We start from the raw sequence: 14,675 nt of genomic DNA, 5'->3' as shown, positions 1-14,675 counted from the left end.
AGGATCTATCTGTTCACAAAATGCTGGAGTAACTCAGCAGGTCAGGCAGCATCTCAGGAGAGAAGGAATGGGTGAAAGAATCTATCTATCTCTGCCTTAAAAATATCCACTGACTTGGCCTCCACAGCCTTCTGTGGCAATGAATTCCACAGATTCACCACCCTCTGACTAAAGAAATTCCTCCTCATCTCCTTCCTAAAGGTACGTCCTTTAATTCTGAGGCTGTGCCCTCTGGTCCTAGACTCTCCCACTACTGGAAGCATCCTCTCCACATCCACTCGATCCAGGCAGTGTGCAGTTCTGCTCCTGTAAATTCCGCACACAAGCTGCCTCAGCCTGATCAGCCTTCATTCGTCATTTGAGACAAAGCTTTATTCACATCTGACAAATCTGTCAGACATAGCGTGTTGGAATAATACCACTCACATTATGCGGTGCCTTGTCATGTCAAAAACTTCTCAAGGTGTTTGTTGCTTTGAGGCTCTGAGACTGTGCTTGGACTCAACACCCATTCTGTGCCCGGAACCCTGCCAAAGGAAGGGTTGGTGTAGGAAGGAACTGCAGGTGTAGGAAGGAACTGCAGGTGTAGGGAGGAACTGCAGGTGTAGAAAGGAACTGCAGGTGTAGGGAGGAACTGCAGGTGTAGGGTGGAACTGCAGGTGTAGGGAGGAACTGCAGGTGCAGAAAGGAACTGCAGGTGTAGGGAGGAACTGCAGGTGTAGAAAGGAACTGCAGGTGTCGGGAGGAACTGCAGGTGTAGAAAGGAACTGCAGGTGTAGGGAGGAACTGCAGGTGTCGGGAGGAACTGCAGGTGTGGGAAGGAACTGCAGGTGTGGGAAGGAACTGCAGGTGTGGGAAGGAACTGCAGGTGTCGGGAGGAACTGCAGGTGTGGGAAGGAACTGCAGGTGTGGGAGGAACTGCAGGTGTGGGAAGGAACTGCAGGTGTCGGGAGGAACTGCAAGTGTAGAGAGGAACTGCAGGTGTGGGAAGGAACTGCAGGTGTAGGGAGGAACTGCAGAAGGAACTGCAGGTGTAGGGAGGAACTGCAGAAGGAACTGCAGGTGTAGGGAGGAACTGCAGGTGTAGGAAGGAACTGCAGATGCTGGCTTACACTGAAGATAGACATAAAAATGCTGGAGTAACTCAGCGGGACAGGCAGCATCTCAGGATAGAAGGAATGGGTGACGTTTTGAGTCGAGACCTCTGAAGAAAGGTCTCAACCCAAAACGTCGCCCATTCCTACTATCCAAAGATGCTGCTTGTCCCGTTGAGTTACTCCAGCATTTTGTGTCTATCGTCAAGGAAATGCAGGTGCTAATCTACACCAAAGTTAGACATGAAATGCTGGAGTAAATCAGCAGGTTGGGCAGCATCAATTTCTGCCTTAAAAATATCCATTGACTTGGCCTCCACAGCCTTAAGTGGCAAAGAATTCCACAGATTCACCACCCTCTGACTAAAGAAATTACTCCTCATCTCCTTCCTAAAAGAACGTCCTTTATAGGCAATAGACAATAGACAATAGGTGCAGGAGGAGGCCATTTGGCCCTTCGAGCCAGCACCGCCATTCAATGTGATCATGGCTGATCATTCTCAATCAGTACCCCGTTCCTGCCTTCTCCCCATACCCCCTGACTCCGCTATCCTTAAGAGCTCTATCTAGCTCTCTCTTGAATGCATTCAGAGAATTGGCCTCCACTGCCTTCTGAGGCAGAGAATTCCACAGATTCACAACTCTCTGACTGAAAAAGTTTTTCCTCATCTCCGTTCTAAATGGCCTACCCCTTATTCTTAAACTGTGGCCCCTTGTTCTGGACCCCCCCCCCCCAACATTGGGAACATGTTTCCTGCCTCTAACGTGTCCAACCCCTTAATAATCTTATACGTTTCGATAAGATCTCCTCTCATCCTTCTAAATTCCAGTGTATATTCTGAGTTCCAATTCCAATTCTGAGGCTGTGCCCTCTGGTCCTAGACTCTCCCACTACTGGAAGCATCCTCTCCACATCCGCTCTCTCCAGGGTTTACATTGTTCCTCCACTTTCGCTGTTCCTCCAGCACTTTGCGTTTTGGTCTGGGAAAGAGAGAGGCGGGTATCGGAGGAAGTGGATGAGGGCAATGGGTTAGGCACGGGGTATTTCTTTTGACAGGTAGAAATAATGTGGTTGCATGGGGCAATTAATCTCCTTTGTGCAATGCAGTGTTGCTAATGCCGTGAAAATTGTGCAATATTGTATAATATTGTCACAGCCGCCTCAGTTAAGGGTCTGTCGCTCTTCACGATTTATATCAACCACGATGAATGTCATCGGACTGATGTGCAGATGGGATAAGGGGTAGTTTACAGGGTAGTTAACACTGACCCATTCCCTTGCCAACTATCATTTTTTATTGGTACATTTGTAAAAGCGTCTTAATATTTTGCTTTATGTCTCTTGATAATTTATTTTCATTGTTCCTCTTTGTCTTCCAAAACTGGTTTATTGACTCCCTTCTCAATCCCTTCATGTTCTTTCCCACCATCATCTGGTGAGAAATCCTTCGCTATCAGTGTGTGTAATGCCTGCTTCTTTCTTGACCCCCACTTGATCCCACTTGTCTTTATTCATCCTGGGGGGTGTCTTGCCTTGTTCCTTCCTTTTGGCAGGGTTTTTTTTTTAACACTGCGCTCTGTCAAACATCGTTTTAAACGCTTCCCATTCTTTGCCGAGAAGGTGGTGAAGCAGTGGAATTCTTTGCCACAGAAGGCTGTGGAGGCCAAGTCAGTTAGGGTTGCCAACTGTCCCGTATTAGTCGGGACATCCCATGTGTTGGGCTAAATTGGTTTGTCCTGTACGGGACCTCCCTTGTCCTGTATTAGGCCCGGACGCTGTAGGCCCGGACAGTGTAGGCCCGGACACTGTAGGTCCCGACAGTTTAATCCCGACACTCTAAGTTTCCGACATTTTAGCTCTGGACAGTGTAGGTCCGGAAAGTGTAGGTCCGGACAGTGTAGGTCCGGACACTGTAGGCCCGGACACTGTAGGCCCAGACAGTGTAGGTCCGGACACTGTAGGCCCGGACACTGTAGGCCCAGACAGTGTAGGTCCGGACACTGTAGGCCCGGACACTGTAGGCCCAGACAGTGTAGGTCCGGACACTGTAGGCCCTGACAGTGTAGGTCCGGACACTGTAGGCCCGGACACTGTAGGCCCGGACACTGTAGGCCCGGACACTGTAGGCCCGGACACTGTAGGCCCGGACACTGTAGGTCCGGACAGTGTAGGTCCGGACACTGTAGGCCCGGACAGCGTAGGTCCGGACAGCGTAGGTCCGGACAGTGTGGGTCCGGACAATATAGGTCCGGACAGTGCAGGTCTGGAAACTGTAGGTCCGGACAGTATAGGTCCAGGACAGTATAGGTCCGGACAGCGTAGGTCCGGACAGCGTAGGTCCGGACAGCGTAGGTCTGGAAACTGTAGGTCCGGACAGTATAGGTCCGGACAGCGTCGGTCCGGACAGCGTAGGTCCGGACAGTGCAGGTTCGGAGGCCCAGGCGCCGCCTAACGGAGGTTGCGTAGCACCCCGCCTCCCGGCCCGGGCGGCCGCCATTGGTGGAGTGGGAGCACGTGGCCGCTGGCTGGGTGAGGTCACGTGGGGCGCGGGGCGGTGACGTCACCTTGTCCCTTATTTGGCACCCCTACCATCAATGGATATTTTTAAGGTAGAGGTAGATTGATTCTTGATTAGTACGGGGTGTCAGGGATTATGGGGAGAAGGCAGGAGAATGGGGTTAGGAGGGAGAGATAGATCAGCCATGGTTGAATGGCGGAGTAGACTTGATGGGTCGAATGGCCTCATTCTGTTCCAATCACTTATGACCTTCTAAAATATCTTATTGCAGTTGAGTTTTTTAAACATTGTGATAGTACCTGTCTTAACTACCTCCTGCAGCAGCTCGTTCCATACATCTACCCGTCCTTTGTGTAGAAACACTGGCCCTCAGGTTCCTAAGAAATCTTTTGCTCCTCACCCTTAAACCTATGTCCACTGGTTCTTGATTCCCCTACTCTGGGTAAAAGACTATGTGCATTTACCCTATCTATTCCTCTCGTGATCTTATACAACATGATACGATACGATACGATAGAATTTAATTCATGAATAATACACCCCTCATCACCCCTCATCAGCTCGGACTTCAAGGAATAGAGTCCTTGCCTGCTCAACCTCTCCCTGTAGCTCAGGCCCTCAAGTCCTGGCAATATTCTCGTAAATCTTCTTTGTGCCCATTCTAGCTTAACAACATCTTTCCTAAGACAGGGTGACCAAAACGGAACACAATACTCTAAATGTGACCTCAACTCTACAAGTGTTATACAACTGTAACATGACCTCCCAACCTCTATACTCTATACTCTGACTGATGAAGGCCAGTGTGCAAAAAGCCTTCTTGAGTCAAGTCAAGTCAAGTCAAATTTATTTGTCACATACACATCCACGATGTGCAGTGAAATGAAAGTGGCAATGCCTGCGGATTGTGCACAAAAAAGTTACAGCAAATAAATAAAGTTGACCACCATATCTTCATTTGACGCCACTTTCAAGGAACTACTAGACCAAGTGGACCCGTTGGGCCCAAACCTCTCCTGCATTGGTGCAACACCCTCCCCTCTCCCTCCCCTCCCTCCTCCCTCCCCCCCTCCCTCCTCCTCCCCCCCTCCACTCCATCCCCCTCAACCCCCCCTTATCCTTCCTCCTCCCTCCCTCCCCCTTCCTCCACCCCCTCTCCCTCCCTAGGAGATAGATTTAAACTTTAAAATGTGCACGGTAGCGCAGCGGTAGAGTTGCTGCTTTACAGCGAATGCAGCGCCGGAGACTCAGGTTCGATCCTGACTACGGGCGCTGCACTGTAAGGAGTTTGTACGTTCTCCCCGTGACCTGCGTGGGTTTTCTCCGAGATCTTCGGTTTCCTCCCACACTCCAAAGACGTACAGGTATGTAGGTTAATTGACTGGGTAAATGTAAATGTAAAAATTGTCCCTAGTGTGTGTAGGATAGTGTTAATGTGCGGGGATCGCTGGGCGGCGCGGACTTGGTGGGCCGAAAAGGACTGTTTCCGCGCTGTATCTGAAATATGAAAAATAAAATAAATATGAATAACTTTAAAAATATAACATCGATTTCAATGGAACTTCTTCCATTAGCACCAAAGGGATGATGGTGAGTAAGGTGGGCCTAAAGTTGTCGCGCTATCATGTACCGTTCAGGAACAAACAAACAAACAAACAAACGTGAGTTTTAGTGTATAGATAGATGTACCTGCGCTCCTAGATCCCTCTACTCTACAACACTCCCCACAACGTGTAGGTCCTGCCCATGTTAAGACTTCCCAAAATGTGACACCTGGCAAATCTCTGTATAAAACTCCATCAACCATTCCTCACTCAGCCCACCTGCACAATTAAGGCAGATCACAGCAATCGAGATCCTGCTGCACTTTTTGACAAACATCTTCTCTATCTACAATACCACCCACTTGAGTGTCATCTGCAAACGTTATGTGGATAGCGCAGAGAAACAGTGCTGAGGTAGAGGATAAGACACGATTTGGATGAATGGCAGAGCAGGCTCGAAGGGCTGATTCAGGCTCCTACATCTTCGGGTCTTTTGTTCATATATTCCCCAGAGTTTTGGAAACTGAGAGGCGATTTATTGAGATGTCAAATTCTCGAGGGGCTAGGCAATGTAAAGCTGAGAAGCAGCGTTCCCTGTTGGGATGGAAACAGCAGCTATGGTCCCAGGATTAGTCCAGACATTCGGGACAGAGATGAGAGGGAATCTCTTCACTCAGAGGGGACTGAATAGATCGAGTAGATGCACAGAGTCTCTTGGGGGAATCGAGAACCAGAGGACGTAGGTTTAAGGTGAGGGGGGGGAAAGATTTAATAGGAACCTGAGGGGTAACCTTTCCACACACAGCTAGTTTGCAGCAGGAAGACCTGAACAGGGTCAATAGTTTTATGTAGAAACCCAATAAATTACAAATGATGATGCACAATTGATATGACACTTACGTTAAGACATAATTGGAGAATAGTTATAGACTGAGAACAGTGCAGCACGAGAAAGCCCGCATGCTTGTGTCGAACATCTTACCAAATTAAACTAATCCTCTCTACCTGTATGTGATCCATATTCCTCCATTCCCGTATATTGAAACATAGACAATAGGTGCAGGAGTGGGCCATTCGGCCCTTCGAGCCAGCACCGCCATTCAATATGATCACGGCTGATCATCCAAAATCAGTACCCGTTCCTGCCCTCTCCCCATATCCCTTGATTCCGTTAGCCAAAGACGTACAGGTATGTAGGTTAATTGACTGGGTGATTGTAAAAATTGTCCCTAGTGTGTGTAGGATAGTGTTAATGTGCGGGGATCGCTGGGCGGTGCGGACCCGGTGGGCCGAAGGGCCTGTTTCCGCGCTGTATCTCTAAAAAATAAATCTAAAAGCCCTAAGAGCTACATCTAACTTTCACTGGGAAACATCCAGTGAATTGGCCTCCACTGCCTTCTGTGGCAGAGATTTCCACAGATTCACAACTCTCTGGGTGAAAAGGTTTTTTCTCGTCTCAGTCCTAAATGTGCCTGTTTGAAAACCCTCTTGAATACCTGTAATGTATCTGCTTTGATCTCCAACGTCAGCTCGTGACCTGCTTGTGACCTACTCGTTTCAGGTATCTACCTCTCTCTGTGTAAAAAAACTTGCCCTGCACATCCCCTTTAATCTTTCCCCCTCTGACCTTAAAGCTATGTCCTCTGGTCTTTGACATTTTCGCACGAGGCAAAATGTTCTGAAAGTCCATCCTTCGCAGAGAGCACATCAACGCCTCGACCTCCTTCGAAGGCTTAGGATGTTCGGCAAGTCCTCTACAACTCTCACCACCTTCCACAGATGCACCATTGAGAGTATTTTCTCAGGATGCATCACTGCTTGGTTTGGGACCAGCTCCATCCAACACCGTGAGAAATTGCAGGGAATTGTGGACGCAGCCCAGACCATCACACAAACCAACCTCCCTTCCATCGACCCCATCTACACCTCACGCTGCCTCGGCAAGGCCAGCAGCATCATCAAGGACCAGTCTCACCCCGGCCACTCCCTCTTCTCCCCTCTCCCATCAGGCAAAAGGTACAGAAGTGTGAAAACGCACAGCTCCAGATTCAGGGAGAGTTTCTTCCCAGCTGTTATCAGGCAACTGAACCATCCCACCACAACCAGAGAGCAGTGCTGAACTACTATCTACCTCATTGATGACCCTCAGACTATCCTTGATCGGACTTTGCTGGCTTTACCTTGCACTAAACGTTATTCCCTTATCATGTATCTATACACTGTGGATGGTTCGATTGTAATCGTGTATTGTCTTTCCGCTGACTGGTTAGCACGCAACAAAAGCTTTTCACTGTACCTCGGTACACGTGACAATAAACTAAACTGATCTGAACTATCTACACTGATGAGCCAAAACATTATGTTCTCATGGGCACTCTGATCGGTCTGCGTCTACACAGCCCCATACACAGCAGGGTGCGATGCACTGTGTGTTGTGACACATTCCTCCCGTGATCACCATTAACATTTTCTGTGACTTGTGCCACAGTCGACCTTCTGTCGGCTCGGACCAGACGGGATAGCCTTCGTTGCCCTCGCGCATCGATGAGCCTTAGGAGCCCAACACCCTGCCTGTCGCCGGTTTGTGGTTTGTCCCTCCTCGGACCACTGTCGGTCGGTACTCACCACTGCTGACCGGGAGCACCCCACAAGCCATGCCGTTTCAGAGATGCTCTGACCCAGTCGTCTGGCCAAACCTTAAGCATCGTCGTTACTCCTGCCCATTTCTCCTGCATCGAACACATCAACTTCAAGAACTGACTGTTCACTTGCTGCCTAATATATCCCACCCCTTGACAGGTGCCATTGTAGCAAGATAACCAACGTTACTCACTTTGCCTGTCGGTGGTCATAATGTTTTGGCCCATCGGTGTACGTCTGTTAATAATTTTGCAACTCGCCAGTAAGGGAGAGCTATTAGATGCTTGATGAAGGTTTGTCCCCAGAGATAATGGCAAAATGTGAGCAATATAATCTATGACGAGAGGCTTACAGAGATTGCAGATGCATTCAATGGAGAAGATGCTTAAGAGGCATCCACTGGAGTGTTCGAATTTGTGAAAAACTTTGAAAGAGCGTAAGCAGGGAGGGATTATTTGATTAATAGCAGAAATGTTATCGGCAGCATAAAGGAGGATGCTGAGAAGGAGCTCTTTTTGTGCTGGAGTTCCTCGCCGATTACCACGAGTGGTCTGATTGTAAATTCAACGATGTCTAAGTGGAAGCTGAATAAAAATATCACACATTTTGTTTTAAATGAAGGGATATTGAGAAGTGGAATCATCGAGACTGGTTCTGAGCAGAATCCTGTGGGCTGTAAGGGTGGATCTAAGCTGAAGGTTGCGCTCATAGAGAAATTAAGGACTGGACACCTCTCTCTATCAAGATGCCATGGGGCAGGGGAAATCAAAAACTAGAGGACGTAGATTTAAGATAAGAGGGGAAAGATTTAATAGGATCCCGAAGAGCAACTTTTTCACACAGAGGGAGATAGATAGTTAGTTTAGAGATACAGCGCGGAAACAGGCCCTTCGGCCCATCGGGTCCGTGCCAACCAGCGATCCCCGCACATTAACACTGTCCTACACCCACGAAGGACAATTTATACCAAGCTAATTAACCTACAAACCTGCACGTCTTTGGAGTGTGGGAGGAAACCGAAGATCTGGGAGAAAACCCACGCAGGTCACGGAGAGAACGTACAAACTCCATACAGACGGCGCCCGTAGTCGGGATGGAACCCGGGTTTCCGACGCTGCATTCGCTGTAAGGTAGCAACTCTACCGCCGCGCCACCATGACCGTCCTTTAAGTGATGTTCCTGCCCAGGATCGAACTGGGGACCTTTTGCGTGTGAGGCGAACGTGATAACCGCTACACTACACTACAGAATGAGCTGCCAGAAGACGTGGTTGGCGCAGGTACAATAACAATAGACAATAGACAATAGGTGCAGGAGGAGGCCATTCAGCCCTTCGAGCCAGCACCGCCATTCAATGTGATCATGGCTGATCATTCTCAATCATTACCCCGTTCCTGCCTTCTCCCCATACCCCCTGACTCCGCTATCCTTAAGAGCTCTATCCAGCTCTCTCTTGAATGCATTCAGAGAATTGGCCTCCACTGCCTTCTGAGGCAGAGAATTCCACAGATTCACAACTCTCTGACTGAAAAAGTTTTTCCTCATCTCAGTTCTAAATGGCCTACCCCTTATTCTTAAACTGTGGCCCCTTGTTCAACATTTAGGAGACATTTGGCCAAGTACATGGACAGGAAATGTTTAGAGGATTATGGGCCAAACAAGGGCAGGTGGGACTAGTGTAGATGGGGCATCTTGGTCAGCATGGACATGGGTCAAAGAGCCTGTTCCCATGCCGTAAGGCTCTCTGCCTCCATGACAGAATCTTTATGTGGTGAAGTGATCTGGATGGTGGGACTAATTAGGCAGCTTTTTCTCAGAGTCGGCAAAGGTACCAATGTCATCCTTCAGCTCTTCACGACTTCCTCGAGTTGTACCTGCCTGCTGCATCAAGAGACAATCTTGGGCTCACACATCGGCTTTCACATGTTGTTGTGCAGGAGAAACTTCAGAAGAAATATTTTTTAACCGCAAGTTTTTTTTTTTTGGAACGATTGTCTTTGTGAGCAATTCCATCTGTTACTGTTAACTCTTCATTAGAATTCCAATCTTGAGATTGCAGAGTGCAGGCTTGTTCTACTTAAGCCCATCTCTTTGGCCTCTTTCAGGAAGACCTTATCGATCGCTGGCTTGGGTCTTCTGGATGGGTGGAACCATGATTTAGTAATCTTTGACTCCAAGCTTGGATTTTCTCATCTGTTACATTCTTAAGCCTTTCCATCCCCTCCTGGGAGTGCATTAAGAGTGGACGTATATTTTCCCGGTGTATGGAATGCCTTTTTTAAGATTCAGCTTAGTTTATGGTCATGTACACCAGAGTCTAATGAAAACCCTAGTTCCCATGAAACTCATGGAATAAACACTCAATACAAATTAGGTGGCACGGTGGCGCAGCGGTAGAGTTGCTGCCTCACAGCGCTGGAGACCCAGGTTCGATCCCGACTACGGGTGCTGTCTGTACGGAGTTTGTACGTTCTCCCCGTGACCTGCGTGGGTTTTCTCCGGGTGCTCCTGATTCTCCCACACGCCAAAGATGTACAGGTTTGTAGGTCAACTGGCTTTCGTAAATTGTCCCTAGTGTGTGGGATAGAACTAGTGTTCAGGTGGTCGGCGTGGACTCAGTGGGCCGAAGGGCCTGTTTCCACTCTGTATCACTAAACTAAACTAAACAACGAAAGCAGGAGCAGCAGAATGGTGCAAAGATGGTTGTGCAAACTGAAGTCATATGGTCATGAGGAATTGGAATAGAATTAGGCCATTCTGCCCATCAAGTCTCATCATGTTCCCAATGTTGGGGGAGTCCAGAACAAGGGGCCACAGTTTAAGAATAAGGGGTAGGCCATTTAGAACGGAGATGAGGAAGATCTTTTTCAGTCAGAGAGTGGTGAAGGTGTGGAATTCTCTGCCTCAGAAGGCAGTGGAGGCCAGTTCGTTGGATGCTTTCAAGAGAGAGCTGGATAGAGCTCTTAAGGATAGCGGAGTGAGGGGGTATGGGGAGAAGGCAGGAACGGGGTACTGATTGAGAGTGATCAGCCATGATCGCATTGAATGGCGGTGCTGGCTCGAAGGGCTGAATGGCCTCCTCCTGCACCTATTGTCTATTGTCTATTGTCTATTGTCTACTCCACCATTCAATCACGGCTGATCTATCTCTCCCTCCTAACCCCATTCTCCTGCCTTCTCCCCATAACCCCTGACCAAGAATCTGCGGATCAGATCCGCACTGATCAAGAATCTATCTATCTTTGCCTTAAAAATATCCACTGACTTGGCCTCCACAGCCTTCTGTGGAAAATAATTCCACAGATTCACCACCCTCTGACGAAAGAAATTCCTCCTCATCTCCTTCCTAAAAGAACGTCCTTTAACTCTGAGGCTATGACCTCTAGTCCTAGACTCTCCCACTGGTGGAAACATCCTCTCCACATCCACTCTATCCAGGCCTTTCACTATTCTGTACGTTTCAATGAAGTCCCCCCTCATCCTTCTAAACCCCAGCGAGTACAGGCCCAGTGCCCACAAACACTCATCCACACTGTATCGCTAAACAAACTCAACAACGAATGCAGGATCAGCAGAATGGTGCAAAGAAGCTCGTGCACACCGAAGTCACACCAAAAAACCCCCCACTAATTCACATCACTCAGCTGTGGTGTGATCTTCAGTCAAAGGAGAATTGTTGAAAGATATCACAAGCAGAGCAATTAAGTTACCTGTTGCCCGGTTCACACCGGCAATCCTGTCGGTATGAACACTGATGGGACTTTTCACAAGCAAACATCATGGTTCACAGGTCCCTCCTCCTAGTGCCAATGTCTCCCCTTCACATCAATTGGGAAATGGAACACATGAAGTGACAGCCTGCTATTAATCTTCACACTTTCCCAGCAGAGGTGTTGTCTAATCTGTTCTGCAGTGCATCCACTGTGGGGATTTTTTATTAGGTTCTTCAGGATGGTGAAGGTTGAGAACCAAGGCGACATCGATAGCTTCTTTAAACAAACGCGCGCGGCTCATTGTGTAGGAAGGAACCGCAGATGCTGGTTTAAACCGAAGATGGACACGAAAAGCTGGAGTAACTCAGCGGGAATGTGTTTAGCCTTCAGTAATGGCTCGCCAAGGCGTGACTTTGTGCGGGGTAATGTTCCAGTGTTGAGGCCTTGCCCCATCTGACAACTGGACCGTTCTCTCACCAGCTAGAGAGTGGTCCTGACCTCCAATCTACCTCATTGGAGACCTTCATAGAAACATAGAAAATAGGTGCAGGAGTCGGCCATTCGGCCCTTCGAGCCTGCACCGCCATTCAATATGATCATGGCTGATCATCCAGCTCAGTAACCTGTACCTGCCTTCTCTCCATACCCCCTGATCCCTTTAGCCACAAGGGCCACATCTAACTCCCTCTTAAATATAGCCAATGAACTGGCCTCAACTACCTTCTGTGGCAGAAAATTCCACAGATTCACCACTCTCTGTGTGAAGAAATGTTTTCTCATCTCGGTCCTAAAAGACTTCCCCCTTATCCTTAAGCTGTGACCCCTGGTTCTGGACTTCCCCAACATCGGGAACAATCTTCCCGCATCTGGCCTCTCCAACCTCTTAAGACTTCGGACTATCCTTCATTGGAGTTTATCAGACTTCAAGTCCAAGAGCCCGCCTAGTCCATGCAGACCATCGATCTCACACCCACAGTAGTTCCATGTTTTCCCACTTCCGCATCCACTCAACCCACATTTTAGTTTTGCTTAGTTTAGTTTAGAGATACAGCGCGGAAACAGGCCCTTCGGCCCATCGAGTCCGCACCGACCAGCGATCCCCGCACACTAACACTGCCGTACACACACTCGGGACAGTTTTACATCTCCACCAAGCCAATTAACCTACAAACCTGTACGTCTTTGGAGTGTGGGAGGAAACAGAAGATCTCGGAGAAAACCCAGGGAGTTCATGAGGGGAACGCTCAAACTCCGTACAGACAGCGCCCGTAGTCAGGATCGAACCCAGGACTCTGGCAGCAACTCCACTGCTGCACCACCGTGACGTGTACTGTCCTATGAAATTTGCAGTCCACTAGATGGGCTAAGGGCATGGAAGTACAAGCTGTGCATCATCAGTACGGGTGTCAGGGGTTATGGGGAGAAGGCAGGAGAATGGGGTTTCAATGTTTTCAAGGTTAGTTTATTGTCACGTGTACCAGTTAAGGAACAGTGAAACTCGTGTACCATGCAGCCATACTGAAAAAAGCAACAACTACATAAAAGTTAACATAAACATCCACCACAATGAATTCCCCACATTCCTCACTGTGATGGAAGTCTAATCCTCTTCCCTCTTTATTCTCCCGTGGTCGGGGGAGTCGAACCATCCACAGTTGGGGCGGTCGAAGCCCCCCATGTTGGGGCGATAGAAGCCTCCATGTTGGGGCGGTCGATGGGATAGGAGGGAGAGATAGATCAGCCACAATTGAATGGCAGAATAGACTTGATGGGCCGAATGGCTCCTTCTGCAGTTGTACAGGGCCCTAGTGAGACCGCACCTGGAGTACTGTGTGCAGTTTTGGTCTCCAAATTTGAGGAAGGATATTCTTGATATTGAGGGCGTGCAGCGTAGGTTTACTAGGTTAATTCCCGGAATGGCGGGACTGTCATATGTTGAAAGACTGGAGCGACTAGGCTTGTATACGCTGGAATTTAGAAGGATGAGAGGAGATCTTATCGAAACGTATAAGATTATTAAGGGGTTGGACACGTTAGAGGCAGGAAACATGTTCCCAATGTTGGGGGAGTCCAGAACAAGGGGCCACAGTTTAAGAATAAGGGGTAGGCCATTTAGAACTGAGACGAGGAAAAACTTTTTCAGTCAGAGAGTTGTGAATCTGTGAAATTCTCTGCCTCAGAAGGCAGTGGGGGCCAATTCTCTGAATGCATTCAAGAGAGAGCTAGATAGAGCTCTTAAGGATAGCAGAGTCAGGGGGTATGGGGAGAAGGCAGGAACGGGGTACTGATTGAGAATGATCAGCCATGATCACATTGAATGGTGGTACTGGCTCGAAGGGCCGAAAGGCCTCCTCCTGCACCTATTGTCTATTGTCACTTCTGAATAGAGGGATCATGTGCAAGCAAATCAGATCAGTTTAACGTGGCATCATGATCGGTGCAAACATTGTGGGCCAAAGGGCCTATTCCTGTGTATGTGAAAGGTGCGGGCCACTAGATGGGCTGAATGGCCTCTCCAGTCTCCGTACTCCAAGCGAGTCCAGCAGTGGTATAAATGTTTATAATTGAAGCATTCTGAATGCCTACAGAGGCTGGGTGTGTGCATTGACTAGGAATGAGCTTTGTTGTGGTGTCAAGAATACAAGGGCTATCCAATCTGTTATAATATTTGCCGATTGCAAATGACTTCACTCTAAGAATTCCAAACAAGACGTTCACCTTCAGAATTCTAGCATCCAAGCAAATCCCCAGTTCATCGTTCCTATGTTAACATTTATTAATTACTCTAATTGTCCCATTGCCTTTGTCAGACCTATTTAAGATCTGTTTCTAACCTTCATTATCTGCTTTGAATGTATTTAGACTTGAGAGATTTCAACGCAGAATAGATACTTCGGTCCACTGAATCTGTGCCGACCAGCGATCACTAGCACTATCCTATACATTCGGGACAAATTACAATTTTACCGAAGCCAATTAACCTGCAAACTTGTACGCCTTTGGAGTGTGGGAGGAAACCGGAGCACCCGGGGAAAAACCCACGCAGGTCACGGGGAGAACGTACAAACTCTGTACAGACAGCGCCCGTAGTCAGGATCGAACCCGGGTCTCTGGCGCTGTGAGGCAGCAACTCTACCGCTGTGCCACCGTGCCACAGTTTTTTGG

The 14,675-nt window shown here is 48.4% G+C and overlaps 1 protein-coding gene and 1 non-coding gene across 15 annotated transcripts in view; both read right to left on the bottom strand.

Annotated features, from left to right (window-relative positions):
* Window positions 1–14,675, bottom strand: part of LOC144610619 (adhesion G protein-coupled receptor L1-like) — a 455,971-nt gene that overhangs the window by 262,513 nt on the left and 178,783 nt on the right. The window lies entirely within an intron of this gene.
* trnav-cac (transfer RNA valine (anticodon CAC)) lies at window positions 8,972–9,040 on the bottom strand. The gene has a single exon. It is a non-coding gene; the product is annotated as a tRNA-Val (tRNA).

This window comes from Rhinoraja longicauda, chromosome 37 (assembly GCF_053455715.1).
Source record: "Rhinoraja longicauda isolate Sanriku21f chromosome 37, sRhiLon1.1, whole genome shotgun sequence".
NCBI classification, from domain to species: domain Eukaryota; kingdom Metazoa; phylum Chordata; class Chondrichthyes; order Rajiformes; family Arhynchobatidae; genus Rhinoraja; species Rhinoraja longicauda.
The sequence above is the reverse complement of the archived record's forward strand: the minus strand, read 5'-3'. Positions and strand labels throughout refer to the sequence as shown.